General features: G+C 45.9%; 1 protein-coding gene across 3 annotated transcripts in view; it reads right to left on the reverse strand.

The window, feature by feature from the left end:
* FRMD4A (FERM domain containing 4A) overlaps positions 1–21808 on the reverse strand; it is a 314917-nt gene that overhangs the window by 206994 nt on the left and 86115 nt on the right. The window contains exon 1 of one of the 3 annotated variants that reach the window (XM_044983452.1): positions 206–333. The exons of the other annotated variants lie outside the window; for them this stretch is intronic. The gene's annotated coding sequence lies outside the window, so the exon portion shown is untranslated. Of the gene's footprint in view, positions 1–205; positions 334–21808 lie in introns of those variants that run through there. 3 annotated transcript variants of the gene reach the window in all.

Below are 21808 nucleotides of genomic sequence, written 5' to 3' on the forward strand. Positions count from 1 at the left end.
ACCCACCCGCATACATTTCTGTCTCTCCATTTAAAATCGGTGGGGGAGGGGAAGCCCTTGTATCTTATAGAGAGATTTGTTTTTAATTACACATGAGAAGAGATAAAAGATCTATTCTGAGCTGTTCTTCCAACAGCATTTTAAATATGCAGCACAAGCCATGGCCCCACCGAAGTCCCTATCTGAAAACAAAGGCACACGTTACCTTTCTTTTTTTTCACCTCAGCGGCAGCAGCAGCACTTCAGATTTCAACCAGATTGTCCACAGAAAAAAGCATCCCATTAAATCCAGATTAAGCAGGCCTATGGCCTAACAAGCAGCATCCATTTCCCTGTCCCTCCTCCTCTGTGTGGTTCGCTAGGAGGCAGGCACAGCCCTTTTCTCCTCTTCTCTCCCCTCCCTCTGTGTGTGTGTCTGCAAGGAGTTCCACAATGCTACCACATCCCATCTCCCGGCTAACGGTCTCCTAGATAGACACTGGCGGCTGTCCAGAGTGAACCACAGCAATCTCCATCCTCAGCAGCTTAGCGAGAGAGAGTGGGGGAGAAGAAAAAAATAAAACACAACCCAGACCGGCTTGCAACACTGCAAGATTTCACACATGCAGAACATGCCACCAGAAAAGCATGGGAGCAGCTGCAAACCAACAGCCCTTCTGCCGACTTTGCTTCTAGCGCTTTTCGGATGAATGGCTCACGTGCAGGCAAAAACACACTTTAAATGAAAGGAGGCTGGCTCGGGGGGGGGGGGAAGGTTGAGAGGGAGAGAGGGGGGAAGAGAGGTGGGGGGAAGCATCAGCAACTGACATTGGGTCATGTGAAACCTATGAACCCTTCCAAGCAGCGTGCGAGTATATTCATCTGGTGATCTGCTGAGCTCTGCCTTCTAACATCTGGGTTTATGACTAATGCCAAACCTGGGAAGGGAGATGAAAGATAGGCAGTATGGTCGGGGTGTGTGTGGATTTCCCTGTAATGCCTAACACACACACACACCTTTAAATAATAACAATCATGAGAAGAAGTGGGGGTGGGGGAAGCAGCCTGGACTTGTTAATCTTTCAATTTCCTTTCCGGCATATGCAGTCACGGCAAAGTTATGTCTTGAATTATGCTAGCAGCAGGAAGGAGCTATGCTGAGTCGGTGAAAATATTCCTAAGGAAAAGGAAAAGGAGTGAACAAATCAAGGAGCACAAGCCCAAAGAAATCCTTCGCTCCAGAGGCCCCGAGTCTGTTGGAAAAGCAGCACCAGCCTGATTCAAGGAGGCAGCAGTGTGGGGCTGTATCCTGTCTAAGGGATTGTCTACACATAGTTTTTGTACCACTTTAACTATCCCGGTATAAAAAGGTACAAGCTCCCTAGTGTGGCTGCAGTGCTTAGACCAGTCTAGCTATTCCTGTATGGGAAGAGGAATAAACTATAACAGGTAACGGCACCTTTATGCCAGTATAACTGTGCCCACACTAGGGGTTGTACCGGTATAACCATACCAGTATAAAATCACACCCCTAAGTGAAACAGTTAAATCAGTGCAGACACTGTACAGACCAGATCTAAGACAGGGTGACCAGGCAACAAGTGAGAAAAATCAGGATGGAGGGGGCGGAGATGAAGGGGATAATAGGGTCCTATATAAGACAAAACCCCAGTATTGGGATGTCTGGTCACCTTAATCTAGGCCGGAGGTGGGCAAACTACGGCCCGCGGGCCACATCTGGCCTGTGGGACCCTCTTGCCCGGCCCCTGAGCTCCTGCCCCAGGAGGCTAGCACCCAGCCCCTCCCCTGTTGTTCCCTCTCCCCCGCAGCCTTAGCTCGCTCCGCCGCTGGTGCAATGCTCTGGGCGGCGGGGCTGCGTGCTCCTGGGGCAGTGCAGCTGCAGAGCTGGGGCCTGATGACCCGGTGCTCTGTGCTGCGCAGTGGTGTGGCAGGCTCCAGCTGGGCAGCACGGCTGCCTGTCCCGGTGCTCTGGGTGGCGCGGCTGTAGCGCCGCCAGCCACTGGTGCACCAGGCAGCGCGGTAAGGGGGCAGGGAGCAGTGGGGGGAAGGTTGGATAGAGGGCAGGGGAGTTCGGGATGGTGGTCAGGGGTCAGGGCGGTCAGAGGGTGGGGAACAGGGGGGTTGAATGGGGGCAGGAGTCCCCAGGGGGCAGTCAGAAAGGAGAGGTGGGGTTGGATGGGGCAGCAGGAGGCAGTCAGGGGCAGGGGTTCCGGGGGCGGTCAGGGAACAGGGAACGGGGTGGGTTGGATGAGGCAGCAGGGGTTGGATGGGGCAGGAGTACCGGGGGGGCATCAGGGGGCAGAAGCGGGGGGGGGGGGTCAGATAAGGGGCGGGGGGCGGGCCACACCTGGCTGTTTGGGGAGGTGCAGCCTCTGCTAACCGGCCCTCCATACAATTTTGGAAACCCTATGCGGCCCTCAGGCCAAAAAGTTTGCCCGCCCCAATCTAAGCCCACGTGAAAAGTAGTCCAAGCCACTACAGTTTACCTGTAGCGTTTGGGGTGATTGCTGTAAAATACTGGAGGGTGTTTTTCCTTTTCTTAGTAAGGGAGTTTCCACATTTGTGTCTCACCATTTCCCTTTGAGGACTGGAGTTTCTCCTGCAAGGTAACCGCTGCGCTGTAGCTGTTGTCGAGCATTTCACAGCAGCTCTAGTGGGAAATGCTTTCCAGAAATAGCACTGTTTTGATGTGAGGAAAATATGAGAATCAGGCTTTTACAGAAATTGTCTATTTATTTTATATTACTGAGGTGCTACTTGCAGCTCAGGCTGAGTTCAGTTTTGCACTTAGAGCAGGGATTCAATTTTTGTTCTGTAGGAGAAAACACAGTGTCTCCTCTCCAGCATGACCGCCCTGGTCCTTTGAATAGTGACTGGGTTTGAACAAAGATTGATTCCTATAGAATCATTCTGATTCCTATAGTGGGACTAGCGAGGAGAACGTGGTTTTATTCCCACCTCTGCTGGGTGACCATGATCAAGTCATTTCACTGCTCTGTGCCTCAGTTTCCCCATCTGTCCAATGGCAAGAAGAGTGTTGGCCTCCTTTGTAAAGCACTGACAGATCAACGGATGAAGAGTGCTACTTAAGAGTATTATCAGAGGTGGCCCATTTTCCCGCTCAGGAGGTGCAGCTCAGAGTGGCCAGACTGGTCCCTGTTTCCAGGGCTTAGTGATCTGGGCTTTGTGAAATGGCGTAGCACATCTAGATGCAGCCATGCTTGCCCTGGTGTCTCCAAACCCTGCCCCAATCTCTCCGCCCCAGGCTGCTGCTGGCACTGTTTAAATAAGTAGAAAAGTGATTATGCCCTCTGAGTGCTAAGGGCCAACGTGAGGAAGAGGTGGGGGTGAGGAGCCGTAAGCTGCACGTGGGACTGACCTCCCTGCTTTGGACATGGCTCCAGAGGGCAGAGCCCAGGGCAGCAAGAGAGGGCAGGCAGGCGTCCGCAGCCTGGCCCCTTAACACTGCAGTGTGTGAGAGAGCCTTTCCGCTTCCTCCCCCATAAACTTCCTAGCCAGGAGACAGGAGGAGGAGGACACTGCAAGAAGGCGGAAAGCCACCCCCGACGAGAGGCAGGGGAAGACAGGCTCTCAGGGGCCAGTTCTTTCCCAGTTCAGCGTGTCCCCCCGGGTGCTCCAGCGTGTGTCGGACCTGCCTACCCAGGGGAATAGAAGCTGCTGCTGATCTCCCCAGGGAGATCACGCCGTTGAGCAGACTGAGAGGAGCAGCTGCAGGGCTTGCGGAACCAGGCACGCTGGCGTGTGGAGAGCCAGCGCAGGCAGAGTCTGAGGCAGAGCATCCGCAGCAGCACTGGCCACGTGTGGGCAACAGGAGCGGTATTTTCAGAACTGGTCACCTCCTGTTTTCTAAGAAGTGCAGCACCTGACCTGCTGGTGCCAACATGCTTTCTTGCTAGACGAGATGGACCTAAACGGTGGTGCCTATTAATACAGCGCAGCGGCTCTCAAACGTCACTGCACTTCGAACAACAAAAATTACTACATGACCCCGGGTGGGGGAAGGAGGAGCAGAGCCCGATCCCCGCTGCCCCGGGCTAAAGCACTCAACCTTCGGCTTCAGCCATGGGTCCCAGCGAGTCTAATACTGGCCCTGGCAACCCCACTAAAATGGGGTCATGACCCACTTTGGGGTCTCGACCCAGAGTTTGAGAACCACCGATACAGCATATAGCCCGGCTTTCTGTTTATGCGGCAACAGCACAAATGCCAGCTGATTTGGTCCCTTGTGCAATTGCTTTGGAAATGGATCTTCCCCATTTTATATTATTGTCTCCAAATTTAGATGAAGCTGGACCAGAACTTTAAACTCATCCTTTCAGGGACGGGTCAGATTCATATTCATCCTCCCACAGTTTTCACCCGGGTTGGATGAAAGGGAAGATCCTATTTTCTGGATTCTCATTGGCTGCAGCCCAAAATGGCTGAAATCTCACTAGAAAGCTGATCTCAAGAGATTTTTGGTATTTGTCGTAGGAGGGGAACAGAAATACAGGTGCTGGAAGTAGGGGCTTGGGGGTGCTCTGGCTTGAAGTTGTTTCAATCATATGCAGGGTTTACAGTTTGGTTCAATGGCTCTCAGCACCCCTACTATACAAATCGTTCCAGCGCCCCGACCAGAAATCTTGCCGGAATCGCTCAACCTCAGCCCTCAGTGGCCTTGAATCTGAATGCCATGCTAAATCTAGTCGAGCGCAGAATGGTAGCACAGCATCCGCAGTCCATCTCACCTCAAAAATCAGTAGTAAGGAAAGGTAAATCCGTCTCACGACATCACTCACCATGCAAGTGTCTGCTCAGGCTTGTTCCAGCACAGGAACGTGCCAGGCCAATGCCCTCAATTAGGCAGCTACTTAAATTAGAAAAGCCCCAAAGTAATATCCCTGACCCATCTCTCTGCATCTCAAACCAGCCTTTGACTGAAAGCCATCCTCTCCTGACACAGCCACCCTCCACGTACATACGGAACCACACCCTGGTGGTGCATTATTCTGTTCACAGTGGGAAGGCACGGCTTTTGTGTTAAAGAAACAGTAAGAGACAGTGGAAGCCTCTAATTGAAAAGTGATCCACTTCATGAACAGTAACAAAGCTTCACTGGAAGGTGAGGTTCAGTCTGCCCAGAAGTGCAATTCACACATTTCAGTGCAGCGTGGGGATTTTCATTATCCTGGGCTGCAAATGCCAACTCACATGGCCAAAATCCTCTCCCCTCTGCACAGGGCCCCAAGTAAATGGGCTGGGCACTGGCCAGGCATCAAGATGGGAAAGGATCTTTCCTCCTGGCCCACACCAGAAGCGCTTATCGCTAATGCAAGGCCATTTATCTAGCTTAGGTACTTACGTGGCCCCCATCTCCACAGCATCCGAGCACCTCCCAGACATTAATATCTCGATCCCCACACTGCCCCTCTGTGGTAGGACAGTGCTATTACCGCCATTCTACAGGTGGGGAACTAAGGCACGGAGAGACCAAGTGACTAGTCTGAGGCAGAGCAAGAAATTGAACCCAGGTCTCTTGAAACCCAGGCTAACAGAATTACCACGGAACATCCTTCTTCTCTGGAATACTCCTGCATCATTCCATGCAGGTGCAACGGCTAGCTAGTGCATCCACGTAGACGTGACTCTACTGGCCATGTCACTGCTATAACCTCAGCCCACCCTCTCCTTACAGACATAATACCCCCCCACAATCAGCTGAAGCCCAAACGCTGGGGAAAGTCACCTAAAAGAGGGACACAGCAAACACGAATGCAGGAAGTTTTAAGCAATGTGGGACTCACTTCTGAGCCATTTTCTGCATCCTCACTGTCATGATTCAGCATTTGTGCCCTTAAATAACTGTCTAGTCAGAGCAGAGATAACATCAGGTTTGTGCACAAAGGAGAGAACTTTGGGCCTGGAAATGGAGGCTGCTTCTTGCACTGCTGCAAAGGAAGGAACATGCATTGCCTCTGCCATGTGGCAATGAGGAAGGGGTGCAGACCCAGTTGCTTTTTCCGCTAACAATGGACACGGAACTCACTTAGACTAGGAGAGCAGCATTCTCCCCAAACCTTCTCTGCTTCACTGCAGAGCTGCTGCCTAGAACCTTCCCCAGCCTGGTCCCGTCTGGCTTCATGCTTCAGATTTAAAGAAACAGTCCATGTAACCTCAGAGCCTGCAGGACAGAAGATAGGTTCCCAAGGAAGAACCAGGACCAACGTTTTCACTCATTCTGTTGGCCACTGATTTTGGGTGCCTTGATATCGGCGTGTTATAGGACCCAGAAGCTGTGGATTCAGACCTCTAGAAGAACACTGTTGCGGGGATAGCGGTAAGTGGGAATGGTGGGGCATACAGAAAACAGTAAAGCAGTGGGAAATAATTTGTTTTGAGGGTCAGCGTTCTTTCCCGTTTCCCAGTCTCAGACAAATCAATCAGCAGGGATAGCAGAGAATGCTATATAGATTCCCTCACATAAACAGAAACAAGAGTTGTCATTTATGTAGTCCCTTTAATCCAAACACTGCAAAGCACTGCACAATATCAATTAACTACGCTTTGCAATACCCCTGAGGGGTAGGGAAGTATTATCCCCATGGGCCTAGAAACTTGCCTACCATTACCCCCTGAGCTAGCAGCAGAGCCAACAATGAAGCCAGGATTCATGATCCTTAATCCCAATGCTGAAACCACTTGTCTCCCCCTCTTCTCATGGACATATGTATTGAAATGCAGAATTACCTAACAATAATTCTTCCAAGTGTGACTATTTGCCTTATGCTCAAACCTCTTTAAACGGCCTAGTATAATTCAAAAGCAATAGCAACAATATTTTTCTACAAGAAGTTTCCACAGCTTCACAAGGTCTCTGGGGGCTGTCAGTACCCAAACAATGAAACTACGTAACAACCGTTTAGTCTGGACTCATCTAAGCTACAGTCACCGGGATGATTAGAAGCAGGCCGTAGCTCGTTCTTGCTCCAGCCAGTTTGTATCATGGCAGGACCTGAAAAGGGAACAGCAACCCAAATATTTAACTTTAAAATATGCAGAGGGAAGTATCTAGCAAGCAGATTCCCAGACTCAAAAACAACAACACACCAGTTGCTTGTTATTGCTTTCTGATAATAAAGTTACAAAAACACACAATGGCCTCATGAGAAAGAAAAAAAATGTTGACAATCATTTCCATTCTCGTTAGCAAAGATTAAAGCATTGCCATGCTTTGCATGGAACGTGATGCTAGGCCTGTGGGTGCTATCCAAATGTGAGAGCCTCTACATGAGCATTTCTAGTGTTTTCAGAAGTGTATTTCCAGCCTCATAAATATTGCATATGCCAGAACTGCATTAATTAGTACAAAGGGGGTTAGATGAAATGTCACATAATGAAATAATACTTAGAGTGCTTTGCATCCATAGACTTTAAAGGATTTTGCTAAAGAGAATGTCATTATCACCGTGTGACAGATGGTGACACTGAGGCACAAGGAGGTGACGTGTTACTAAGTGATTTAGGAGCCTGTCATTTTAAAAAGAGATGTAGGAATTTAGGAGCCTAAATCTCATTGAACGTCAATGCTCCCATGGCCCACATATGCTCAGATATTTAAGTGCCTAACTCCCTCTGAAATCAATGAGTTAGGCACCTAAATATCTTTGAGGATCTAAGTCACCAAGTTACTTTTGAAAATAGGACTTAGACACTTTCTGAAAAGGCCACAGAGTAAGTCATTGGCAGAGGTAGGAATGGAACTGGTTTCTGCACTGCCAGGTGTCCACTGGACAATGCTGCTGCTTACCGTTAATGAACGGAATCAGATAGACATCCCTGGAGAGCAAGGACCACGTTCAGCCCTGGTGTCAGTGGAAGCAGCTCCCATTGAAGTCAATGGACATTGCACATGGTTACAGCAGGGCTTAATGTGCTCCTCAGTGCTCGGTTCAAGAATGACAGAACAGGGGTAGTACGGGCAGAGGCAGTATGGGTAGAGACAGTTTCGTTTCATGCCCATATGCCTTGGCCTGTCCATTGAGACTGCCATCAAGTGTCATTGTCGCTACGTGGCAAACCATCCTTTACACTAGGAAACTAGGAACTGAACTGAGATGACCCACTCATTACATACATGCCACCAAGGAGTTCTCAGGTCTGAACTTCCATCAGCTGTCACTCTTGTGGGTCTGGATTTGAGCCAGCGACCAAGAGGTGAAAAGTTCCATACCCAGTTACCAAGCCAGCCCCCTCCTATCTCATTTGTGTTCCGTAATATCCTGGAATGAATGGTCTTTCTGACATGGTTAGATACTGAGAGCCCGAACCAACCACACAGAAACCACAGATGACTCATTCAGAAATGTGAAATGGAATCCGTCATAAACGGCACCTCATTCATGTAGCTGGATATGGGCTGGATGGGCCTGTAAATGATTCAGGAGATAGAAGCTATAAAATACTGAGTGCCACAGAGCAGCATATTTCAGGCTGGGACTATCTCCAAATTGGCTGCATTGCCCACAAGATGTTTCCAGTTAACTCTTACCCAGAAATGTTAAACTTCTGAGAAAACTATGCCTCTTTACTTCCATCCCATTCTTCCACTATTTTCCAGGACAATCCCTTAAGTCCTGGGAGTGCAAAGGAGGAAAGTGTGGGGAAGAGGGAGAGTTTGGCTTTGGACAAAATGTGCCTGCAGGGCATCAGATCAGTTTTCACACAGACTATAGAGAACGGATCCCGGGGAGCGAGAGGAGGAAGAAAGCAGAGCTTGACGTTTTCAGAAAGTCAGTGTAATGAACTCTCGGTTCATTGGACTACGAAAGTGTATGCCAGCAGGATGCTGAGCGATTACACAGACAAATAAAGCCGAGCTGGGGTAGTGCCCATAACTTAGGCTCTCTGTGCGGTAATGAGAGATGGACTATGGGCACAAGCCAGAATACCAGCTGCTCAGCACTGGGGCTTAAGACTCTAGTCCTGGTCTACGGCCTTGTGGGGTGCCCAGACCTCATGGTGGCTGGCTGTGTCCCAGACTGACCTACTACAGGTCAGTCTGGGCACCCAGGGGGAAATCAAAGCAAATAGCCCTGCGGCACAGTGGCACTAACAGAGCAGCATGGGAAATGTGGAGCCCATGCCAACAAACGTCCCACCCTCCTGTTGGGACACAATGGCAGTGGGAGTCACAGCAGTCCTGTGGGAAGAGATGGACCTTGCTTATTTTGAAACTTGATGTGAAGGGCTTGGGCCTGCTCCATCTCACTGGGAGTGAGCGATGGATGGCGAGCTTTGGCCCTAGCTTCCGCTCTCCATGATTGCTGTGTGGTGGAAGGAGTTTTTTTGGCCTCTAAAAGGTCCTTCTTCATGCTGAGCAAAGCTCAGGAGTGCTCCTTCAGGGAGGATTGTTCATAGGCCTCACAGCCCCATTAAAGACCTTTGCCAGTCAGCCAGGGTAGCCCCAGCCCCCCTCCCCAACCCCCAATCAGGACGCTGAGAGAAGCAAGGAGCATACTGTGCAGTTCCTCCACCATTAGAATTGGATTGCCTCTATGGCAGGGCTGGTGCAATATCTCTGACTCCACCCTGCGGGGGATGGGAAGGGCACAGAATCATAGCAATGAAGGGCTGGAAGGGACCTCGAGAGGTCTTCCACTCCAGCCCCTGCGCTGAGGCAGGACCAAGTAAACCATAGACTATCCCTGACACGTGTTTGTCTAACCTGGTCTTAAAAGCCTCCAATGATGGGGATTCCACAACCTCCCCTTGGAAGCCTATTCCAGAGCTTAACTATCCTTATAGTTTTTCCTAATATCTAACCTAAATCTCCCTTGCTGCAGATTAATCCCATTACTTCTTGTTCTACCTTCAGTGGGCATGGAGAACAATCAATCACCAGCCTCTTTATAACAGCCCTTAATATAGTTGAAGACTGGTATCAGGTCCCCCCTGGGTCTTCTCTTCTCAAGGCTAAACATGCCCAGGTTTTTAAGCCTTTCCTCATAGTTCGGGTTTTCTAAACCTTTTCTTGTTTTTGTTGTTTTCCTCTGGGCTCACTCCGATTTGTTCACATCTCTCCAAAGGTGTGGTATCCAGAACAGAACGCAGCACTCCAGCTAAGGCCTCATCCGTGCTGAGTACAGCAGGACAATTACCTCCTGTGTCTTACATATCACTCCTGTAAATACACCCCACAAGGACATTAGCTTTTTTCGCAACTGCATCCCATTGTTGACTCATATTCAATTTGTGATTCACTATAACCCCCAGATCCTTTTCGGTTGTACTACCGCCTAGCCAGCTATTTCTCATTACATGCACTTGATTTTTCCTTTCTAGGTGTCGCACTTCATACTTGTCTTTCTTGAATTTCATCTTGTTGATTTCAGGCCAACCCTACAATTTGTCAAGATTATTTTGATTTCTAATCCTGTCCTCCAAAATACTAGCAACCCCTTCCAGTTTGGTATCATCTGCAAATTTTATAAGTCTACTCTCCACTCCATTATCCGAGTTGTTAATGAAAATATTCAATAGTACCCGAGCCAGGACTGACCCCTGTGGGATGCCACAAGATACATCCTCCTTTTGATGGTGAACTGGGAGTGGGCTGCTGCCGCAGAAGACCTCAGGAGGTTGTATGCAAGGAAGAACTTCCCTTTCAGAAAACAGGTTCCTCAGTGGCAGAAGGGCACCTTAAGGATGAATAAAGCCATTGGAGGGGGCTTTAAACTATTCTTGATAGTTCATCAGTAGGCTGGGCACTTGTCTCCTTTGCTAAAGAAAAACTGTGTAGATAGCAAAGGCCTGAGGACAAGCTTTAGGCAACTAAGACTGTTGACCTCTTTATGAAGAATCTCAGGGATTACAATTAACCAGTCCCAGTACAGACCACTGAATAGTCTTCTCTGTTAAGGAAAGACAATTGTGAATGAAATAAAATTAACTAGTTGACTGCTCCTGGGTATAGAGTATTCTTCCTCCTAAGTGACACCCATATGGCACCAAACTGGTACCAGCACTCTGTAGGACTTGCCGCTACATTATTACTTAGGTCAGCAGTGACTAGGGTCACTATAATAATAGTCATTTTTGTTTGCGTTGCTTCTTTCTTCCAAAGTGCCCTATGTATTTTATAACAAACCAGAACAACAGTATTTTGTGTTTCAGCAGTGCCTTCTATCTCAAAATTAGCGTTGCTCAAAAAGCTTTTCCTGTCAAAAATGGTGTGATTTTAAAAACAAAAGTTTTTCACAAACAGCTCTGGGCCTTTCTTTTGATATTTTTTTTAAAAAATCTTGAAAACATAAAATGATATTGAAATAGTCATTGAAATTTTTTTCTGGTAAATAAAAAAATCTCAAAAGCCATTTTGATAATGTTTTAGACAATGTTTCAAAATATAAAGGTTTAAAGCAACTTTTAAAATTAAAAAAAGTTTTATGGCCCCAAACAAACAACAGGTGAGTTTGAAACACTTTGCAATGAAAACAACATCAGCAGTTCATATATTTTTGCAAAAGTAAGTTATTTTTCAAAACAGGTTACAAACACTAAAAGGGCACAATCGGCTTGAAATCTGGTCAGTTTAAAAAGTGAGTTATATTCAGGCTCAACTACTGTGGTACTCTCTGAGTCGTCTCACAAATTTCTGTTATTTTACAATCAAGTTTTTTCCATTGTTATATTTTTTCTTTGCCCTGTTGCAATAGGAAAAACCCATACAAACAACAGGGGAAAATGGCTGCGATGATACAGGCCAAATAGATTTATGGTTTTTAAATTGATGTTGTCCCTTTAATTAAGACTCATACTACCTCTATGAGGTGAGATTATTATCCAGATTGAACAGATGGGGAAAACTGAGGAACAAAGAGATTAATTTACCTGACTAAGGTCACGTACCAAATCAAAGGCAGATTGGGGAATAGAACCTGTTTCTCATGACTCTTAGCTAGTTCTTTGTTTTAATTCCAAAACCATTCTACCTCCTCACACTAATCAGTCAGTGTTTAACAAAGGCTACTTCACTTCTGATAGTTTCATCTCCAATTTCTACGTCACATCTGGTTTGTTTTTTGGAGTCTTACCAGGCAATCCTTGCACACAGAGCAAGTAAACAGCAAATAAACCTTCTCAGAATGGAAAGTTCAAGGGAAAGATCTTTCTCTGGAAAATACTTTTCTGACCTATCATGTTTGCATTTAGGCCCAGTCAATCGCTTTAGTTAGAAACACCCAAATTACACTTAAGCCAAAAGCATTTAAAGTGGTTTGGTATCTTATAAACAAACATTGCAACCGTCATAATACTGCCCTGCCAAAGCCAAGGGCTGAATGTTACTCAATTTGTTGTATAACATGAATTTAATTGTTGTGCGTCTTACATCTCCATGAGCATGTGCTACTAGTGCTGCTCTGAATACAATTTCCTGTTAATTAATAAAGCATGTATTTTGGGGAAAAAAGAGATGATGATGATGATGATAATGATGACGATAACACTCTTTTGAGTCCTCTAATATCTCTGCAGGCTGTTAAACAGCAGCTGCTAAAGTTAGAACTTCTTTAAAATCAGCAGGTCTAGAAAATTCGTATCCAAGAGTTTAAAAAAGAGCTGTCCGAGGAGCTTGCTTGACTGTTAATGTTGATTTTCAATAATTCTTGGAACACTGGGGAAGTTCCAGAAGACAGAAAAAAAGCGAATGTTGTGCTAATATTTAAAAAGGGTAAATGGGATGTCACGGGCAATTATAGGCCTGCCAGTCTGACAGGCAAGATAATGGAACAGCTAATACAGGATTTGTTTAATAAAGAATTAAAGGAGGGTAATATAATTAATGGCAATCAACCTGAGTTTATGAAAAATAGATCCTGTCAAACTAACTTGATATCTTTTTTTGATTAGATTACAAGTTTGGTTGATAAAGGTAATAGCGTTGATGTAATATACTTTGACTTGGTACCACATGACATTTTGGTTAAAAATCTAGAATGATATAAAATAAACCTGGCACAGATTAAATGGGTTAAACCCTCATTAACATGGGTCTCAAAATGTAACTGTAAGCAGGGAACCATCATCAAGTGGGTCTGTTTCCAGTGGGGTCCTGCAGGGGTCCGTGGTTGGCCCTACGCTACTTAACATTTTTATCAATGGCCTGGAAGAAAACATAAAAATCATCCCTGATGAAGTCTGCAGATGACACAAAACATTGGGGAGTGGGAAATAATGAAAACGACAACAGTACAGCACAATCTGGATCTCTTGGAAAATCGGGTGCAAGCAATTACTATGTGTTTTAACACAGCTAAATGTAAATGTAGACACTTAGGAATAAGGAATGTAGGCCATATTTTCAGAATGGGAGACTCTATCCTGCAAAGCAGTGACACTGGAAAAGATTTGGGCGATGGTGGTGGGTAATCAGCTGAACCTATGCTCCCAGGGCAACACTGGAAAGGGGAGCAATCCTGGGATGCACAAACAGGGGGATCTCAAGCAACAGCAGCAGGGAGGTTATTTTACTTCTGTATTGGGCACATGTGCAACCACTGTTGGAACAGTGTGTCCAGTTCTGGTGTCCATAGTTCAAGAAGGATGTTGAGAAATTGGAGAGAGAGTTCAGAAAAGAGCCACGAGAATGATTAAAGGGTTAGAAAACCTGCCTTAGAGTGACAGACTCAAAGAGCTCAATCCATTTAGCTTAACAAAGAGAAAGTTACGGGTGACTTGATTACAGTCCATAAGTACCTACTTGGGGAACAAATATTTAATAACAGGCTCTTCAATCTCGCAGAGAAAGGTGTAACATAACCCAATGGCTGGAAGTTAAAGCGAGACAAATTCAGACCGGACATAAGGCGTACATTTTTGACAGCGAGGACAATTAACCACTGGAACAATTTACCAAGGGTTGTGGTGGATTCTCCATCAGTGTCATTTTTAAATTGACACTGGATATTTTCCTACAAGATCTGCTCTAGGAATCATTATGGGGAAGTTCTATGGGCTGTGTTATACAGGAGATCAGACTAGATCATCAGCATGTTCCCTCCTGACCTTGGAATCTGTGAATCAAGCCAGGGATAGAATACAGGTCTCCTGATTCCCAGTCCAGTGAATTAACCATAAGACAATTATTCCTCAGCTATGGGAGGCTGAAGTACTCTACCGATTTATCTAATAAAAGCTTTCCCACCAATGTGCCTCAGTCCTATCTATCCATCTATGAAACTTACCATAGTATCTGAGTACCTTCCAGTCTTTAATGCATTTATCTTCACTACACACCTGTGAAATAGGGCGGTGCTATTATCCCCATTTTACAGATAGGGAGCTGAGGCACAGAGAGACTGACTTGCACAGGGTCACACAAGAATTGAACCCAGGGGAATTAAAACCAGGACTCACGTGTCCCAGCCTAGTGCCTTAATCACTGGACCATCCTTCCTTCAAAGATCACATTTAGGCAGAGCTTAAATTCTCAGAGATTATTCCCAGGAGACACCCCTCCCCATCTCCCCAATTCAGGGCTCTGGGCTTCAGTTGCATGGCAGAGGGTCTCAGGGCTTTAGCCCCACAAGGAGGGGCAGGGGCTTGGGGCTTCAGCCCCGTGGGCAGGTGTGCGGGGCTTTAGCCCTGCGGTGGGAGAGGCGCCAGGACTCAGGGCTTCAGTCCTGTGGGGTGTGCCAGGGCTCAGGGCTTCAGCTGCACAGCGGGTGTGTGTGTGTGTGTCCCCTCAGGGCTTTAGCCCCAGGATGTGTGTACATGAGCTGGGGTTTTAGCCCTGCAGGGTGTGGCACCAGGGTTTGGGGCTTCAGGCCCGTGGCAGGTGCTGGAGCTCCTGCAGGTTTGAAAATATTTACTGAAGGGCTCCAGCTGAACGTAAGCCCTGCTTTTAGGAACGAGGGGGTATTTTACTTTCTAAGACCTAACCTGCCACTTAAGGTATCTTTGCACTGCAATTAGACACCTCTGTCTGGCCCGTACCAGTTGTCTTGGGCTCGGGGGGTGTTTAATTGTGGCATAAACGCTTGGGCTAGATCCTAGGCTGTAGGACCCTGCAAGGTTGGAGGGTCCCAGAGCTTGGGCTGCAGCTCAAGCCTGAATGTCTGCACCACAATTAAACAGCCCCTTAGCCCAAGCCCCATGAGCCTGAGTCAGCTGGCACTGGCCAGCCGCGGGTTTCTAACTGCAGTGTAGACATACTTTTAGAGGCATTTACAGGGGTAGTTTCTTTGATCCAGACAGCTGTTCACTAAGAGCAGGCTGAGACGCTAGGACATTTTTCAGATCACCAAGCCACCATCTGATCATAATAGCTTTTGACCACTACCAACCTGAGCTTGGTTCACAGATATAATCTTTGAGTGAAAGGCTCCATTATCCCATAACCAGTCCCTGAGCCATCCAGTCCTACCAATGATAAAACTCTTGACATTGAATGGATTGACTGGAAAGCTGACCCAGTTGGATTCATAAAGTCTGATAACAGGGCAGACATTCATCACCAGATTTTAAAAATTAGGGACTAAATTCTGCCCTGAGTCAGCCTCGTGTCACTCCAGAGGAAATGTGCATTGTTTGTTCTGTAGATTAATAGAAAGACTTCAGCTTTCATGTCTGAGGAAAGACAGTCTGTGGTTGATGTTGGAGATCTGAGTTCTGTTCCCAATTCTGCTACTATGCCTTGTATGGCCTTGGGAAGTTATACAATTGCACATTGTTCTACAGATGGGGAAACTGAGGCAGACAGAACAGTTCTTCACTGCCTCCCGTGTGTTGTGACGCTTCATTCATTAAAGTCTGAGCGGGGAGCAAATACTTCAGTTATAATAAATAAATAAATCACCACTTGCTAGTCTGACACTTCCCACAAGCTGATCAATTTACAAAATGGAAATTATATTCAGACAAGCAATAACAGCCCATGCTAATGGGGATGTAAGATACACAGCAATTAAACTAAAGCTATACACACATCAAGTAATGTTCGGCCTTTGGCAGAGCAGTATTATGACTTTGCAATGTTTATTTATAAGATTCTGAGCACATTTAAAATGTTTTCAGAGTAAGTGTAATTTGGGTGTTTGTTATTAAAGCAATTAATTAGGCCTAAATGCACACATTGTTGGTCAGAAGAATATTTTCTGGCAAAACAGATCTTTTCATTGAACTTTTAATGGAATGCTGCATGGGCGTGAGTGTGGAAAAAAAATTGGTCCCTAATTTTTACTATGTAAACAGCCTGGGTGCACCCGTGCAAACAGCTGATTACATGCACACAGTATCTTTTGTACACACACAGATTGTAACTGAACAAACCAGTGCCATTTGGATCAACAACTCCCTCCTTTATATATATATATATATATATATATATATATATATATATATATATATATATACACACACACACACACACATATATATATAATGCACATTTGAACCACTCCCATGGATTTCAAGGGCTTTGGATTGGCTCCACTGTAAGATTCAAACTGGAAATTACACTATTTTGTGAGTGCAGTTTAGGCTTCTGTTTTTGAAAATGGGGCTCCTAATTTTTAAACAGCAGTTCATTCCTAGCCAGTCACATCTCTCTCTTCCTCAATTTACCAATCACTTATTCCCTTCCACGACAGTGACCTTGTGCTTTGAAAATGCAGTGTTGCCAACTCTCACAATTTTATTGCAAGTCTTATGATATTTTAGGTTTTTCTTAAAGTCACAGCTCCTGGAATCATACCAGGATGTGATAATCTCACCTTTCATTTTAATAAAGAAAGTTTCTTGCATTCATGGCTGCAGATAAAAAAAATTGAAAAACGTGAAACCTAAAGACTCAAACACCAGCTGGCAAATAATAAAAAATCTATTATTTTTTAAAAGCAATTGCATGATTTTGAACACCCGGGATGGACAGTAATCACAGATCATAGAACTGTAGAATCACAGGACTGGAAGGGACCTTGAGAGGTCATCTAGTCCAGTCCCCTGCACTTGTGGCAGGACTAAGTATTATCTAGACCATTCCTGACAGGTGTTTGTCTAAGCTTCTTTTAAACGTCTCCAACGATGGAGATTCCACGACCTCCCTAGGGAATTTATTCCAGTGCTTAACCACCCTGATAGTTAGGAAACTTTTCCTAATGTCCAACCAAAACTGCCTGTGCTGCAATTTAAGCCAATTGCTTCTTGTCCTGTCCTCAGAGAACAATTTTTCTCCCTCCTTCTTGTAACAACCTTTTCTGTACTTGAAAATGGTTATCACGTCCTCACTCTTCTCTTCTCCAGACTAAACACACACAAGTTTTCCAATCTTTCCTCATTGGATATGTTTTCTAGACCTTTCATCATTTTTGTTGCTCTTCTCTGGACTTTCTCCAACTTGTCCACATCTTTCCTGAAATGGGGCTCCCAGATCTGGACACAATATGCCAGTTAAGGCCTAATCAGTGCAGAGTAGAGTGGAAGAATTTACTTCTTGTGTCTTGCTGACAACACTCCTGCTAATACATCCCAGAATGTTTGTTTTTTGCAACAGAGTTACACTGACATGAAAATGGAGCATGTTTTCTTTGTCGCAGATGCTTTCAGGCTATTTATCATGCTGCTTTTTAAGCACCTTATTGCCTAGTGCAGTGGTCCCTGTAAAGGGCCGGTGTGGCTCCCCTCCTCCCCTGGGAGGGTGGAGCCCCGGAAACGGGAAGGGGCGGGGCTACAGAGCAGTGAGCCCGCCCCTCAGAGGGTCAGGCGGTGACCCGGAAGTATAAAAGCCGGCCATCCCAGCTCAGTCAGAGCCCAGCCACCGCCGGGAGCAGACGTGCCGGCGGGAGCTCCTGACTGGGAACCCTCCAGGACCCGAGGCAGCTGTCCTGACTGGCCGGAGCTTCCCCGCGCCCACTACGACGAGGAGCCGCCGGAGCTTCCCCGTGACAGGTACTGGGGGCAGCCGCTGGAACTCCCCCGCACCCCCTATGAAGAGGAGCTGCCGGAGCTTCCCCGCCCCTGCTGTTACCCAGAGGAGCTGCCTGAGCACGCCTGGCCGGACTTCCCCGAGGAGCTGCCAGACCTGCCACCAAGCCCCGGTCTGGAGGAGCCTATGCAGGTTGACTGGCCTGGAGCTGGTGCCCCGGACGAGGTAAGCCCTGAGGGGGAAAATGGAAGTAGCCCGGGGGTAGCCGACCCCTGTCAGGCTACAGATGCAGAGGTCCCGATGTCAGTGTGTTGCGGTCAGGACCCCACTGACCGGCAGCGGTGATAGCCGCTGCTAGGGCCCCGGGCTGGGACACAGTGGAGTGGGTGGGCCTGTGTCCCCCCTGCCACCCCACTCACGGGTGGCAGTTTTCCCCCTCGCTCAGCCCCTGCTCCAAAGGGCCTGAGCTCCTTATATACTGTTTGCTGCTCAGCCCCTGCACCAAAGGGCCTGAGCCACTTTGTACTGCCTGGCTGCCCAGCCCCTGCACCTAAGGGCCTGGGCCTTCCTAGACTTCGTACTGTTTGTAGCCCTTATATACAGTTTGCTGCTCAGCCCCTGCACCAAAGGGCCTGAGCTCCTTATATACTGTTTGCTGCTCAGCCTCTGCACCAAAGGGCCTGAACTCCTTATATACTGTTTGCTGCTCAGCCCCTGCACCAAAGGGCCTGAGCCACTTTGTACTGCCTGGCTGCCCAGCCCCTGCACCTAAGGGCCTGGGCCTTCCTAGACTTTGTACTGTTTGTAGCTCAGCCTTAAAGGGACCGCGCAGAACGCGCGTAAGAATGACGGGCTGGTGTGGCTCCCCTCCTCCCCTGGGAGGGTTGAGCCCCGGACCCACACGTTTACAGTCCCCAACCTTTTTGTGACCAGTAGCACATTCATGTTTTCAGAAGAGTGTGGCAGGCGCCAACAATTTTTCAAGGCTTATTTTGCATTTGTACATTAAATAATACAAAAAGCATCACATTTAATATTACATAATATATGAATCCATAAGATAAAAAAGGTAATTTTACATGTAAAAGGTATTCATTAAATTATTCGGCAATTACTCTTTCACCTTACCATGTGAATTTGCTCTTTTTTATCTACCTGTAAGAAAAATTAAGGAGTTTTTACAAAATAAATATCATAAACAGTTTTCATCTTATTTATTTAAAAAAAGTAAAACATTGTTGAACTGCTGGTCCAGATATATTTATTATTCTTACTTTAACATAGATAACCAGTTATGGTTAATTAAAAATATTCTTTGTATTGTTACTTGTATCTGGATTTCAATAAACAAACAAACAAATATGAAAAAAAGTTAAACACAAGTTAATCATATGCTCTCATCAGCACTTAATGGAAAATAGGTATCATTAATTCACGTGGTTTTTTCTAATAAAGTCAGTGTGATTTTTGGCACTGCATTTCTTCAGCCAATTTTTCGTAATTGGGAGAGTAGGATGATATTCCCGTTCGTAAGCAATCATCAAGATGGGGATCTGTAAGCCGAGATCTGTATTTTGATTTTATGATGTTCATTGTTGAAAACAGAACTTTGCATAGATAAGTGGAACCAAAATAAGATTTTATTTTGTATGCTACATTTTTTAAGGCAGGAAACTTTTTTCAGTCAACCAGATTCCAAAAGTTTTCATCTGTTGTGCAGGATTTTAGAACAATATCATTTTGAAGGTCCAAAATCTCCAGTTCCACTTCTTCTGTTCTTACTTGAATGAGACTCGCAATTGATGTAGCCATTTCTGTTACCTCTATTTGGCAAGTAAAAGGATTCACAAGAAAGGCAACTACAGGCTCAATGATGGTGAACTGCTGAAATCTCTTTTCAAATTGTTCCAGAAGTGATTGAATGTGGATAACAAATGGTGATGGGTTAAAATCACTGTCACATACCATTTTCTTCATACTTGAGAAATGTACGAGAGACTTCGTCTTCATATGTGACATCCACAAGATCAGTTTTGCTTTGGATGATTTTACAGAACCTATCATTTGAGCCACGTGTTTGTCTTTTCCCTGGAGCTCAAGATTTAAAATGTTCAATTTGTCAGCGATGTCAGCAAGAAAAGCCAAGTCCATTAACCAGCTGGAGTCTTCTAGTTGCTCAAAGTTTGGGGACTTCAGAAATTCTTTGATCTCTTCAATTAGGCTTAAAAAACGTGCAAGAACTTTACCTTTGCTCAGCCATCACACTTCTGTGTGCAAGATAAGATCAGATTGTTTATCCCCAACATCTTCCAACAGGGCCTTAAAAAGTTGGTGTTGCAAAGGTTTCACTTGAATAGAGTTAATTATTTTAATAACAACATTCATGACGTGTTGAAAGAACTTCGATGCACAAAGCTTCTTGGTGGATAATGCAATGATAAGACATAAAGTTTGGAAAGGATTCATTCTTCTTGCAGAGTGCAATGAATACATTGGCACTGCCCATCATTGCTGGTGCCCCATCAGTAGTGATCGCAGACAGCTTGTGTAGTGGCATACTAATTGATGTTGCGTATGATTTGAATAAATTATTGATGTCCTCACCCTTTGTTCACCCTTTCATAGGCAATACTTTTAGTAACTTTTCTTTTACGTTGAAGTCACTAAATACCATCCTCACCATAACTGCCAACAGCACTATATCCGATATATCTGTCGACTCATCGAACTGCAGTGAAAACCAGTCACATACTTCCAAGTCATGCTTTAGCTGAGTTTGCATGTCGCTTGAAATTGCACGTATCCTCCTCGTAACTGTGTTGTCTGATAACTGCAAGCGTTGTATCGCCGATAAAATCTCACGCTTAGGAAATCCTTGAAACAGGCAATCAGTACCAGTCAAAAATGCTTCCTTCAACAATTCACCATCTTGAAAGGGTCTTTACTTCTTTGCGAGCAGATGAGCAATTTTAAAGGAAGCAATAGTAGCACTTTTAGACTTTACCACTTGTCTAGCGAAAACAGATTGCTGGGCAGATAGAAGAAAATTAATCAACTCAAATCAAGCCTTTCTCAACTCAGATTTAAGTAGATGGCTAATGTCAAAAGAACCGTGATTAGTTTGGAAATGGCGTTTGACATTATGTTTTTTCGGCACTGCAACAGTACCACCGCACAATAAACAAACACATTTCCCTTTATTTTCAATAAAACAATAGGATTCTTCCCACTCTGCATTGAAATAATACGTACGTTGTCTTTTATTTGAACCACTCATTTTCGGGCAAAATGTTAAAAAAATAATAAATCGCAAAGCATAAGAAAACAGCAGTATCAGTGCAGCGGAAGAATACTCACATAATATACAGAAACACAGGTCATGACATCCCACTGCGTGCGCAGGAAAAAGCAAAAAAAAAGAGCGGCGATACACGAGTGATGAGAGGTTGGAACCAACAGCACGCGCATGAGACAGCCTACATCTGCACTACCATGATACTACTAAACCTGGTAGGTCATTCTGGCGAACGAAAATGAGACCAGTTTGCGCTGCGGAGAGAAACCGGAGAGAAGTTGTGGCCCCGCGCCTGCCAGGGACAGAGAACATCTGTCCCCAGCAGGCGCGGGGCCGCGGCACTACTTTTCACACCTTGTCACTAGGCAGGCGCACATACATGCCCCGGCGGGTGCCATGCCACCCGCGGGTACCGCGTTGGGGACCACTGGCCTAGTGTATAATAATCCAATTTAGAAAGCCCCATGCCAGTATTCAGCGTTTTCAAAAGACCATTTTATACTAATAGCAATCAGTGCTCAGGTGGTTTTCACAAGTCATAGTTTCATGACGCACTAGTGGGTTCAGAAAGTTCAGCTGCCTGACTTTAT

The sequence above is a fragment of the Mauremys mutica genome, chromosome 1, assembly GCF_020497125.1.
Source record: "Mauremys mutica isolate MM-2020 ecotype Southern chromosome 1, ASM2049712v1, whole genome shotgun sequence".
Taxonomy (NCBI): Eukaryota; Metazoa; Chordata; order Testudines; family Geoemydidae; genus Mauremys; species Mauremys mutica.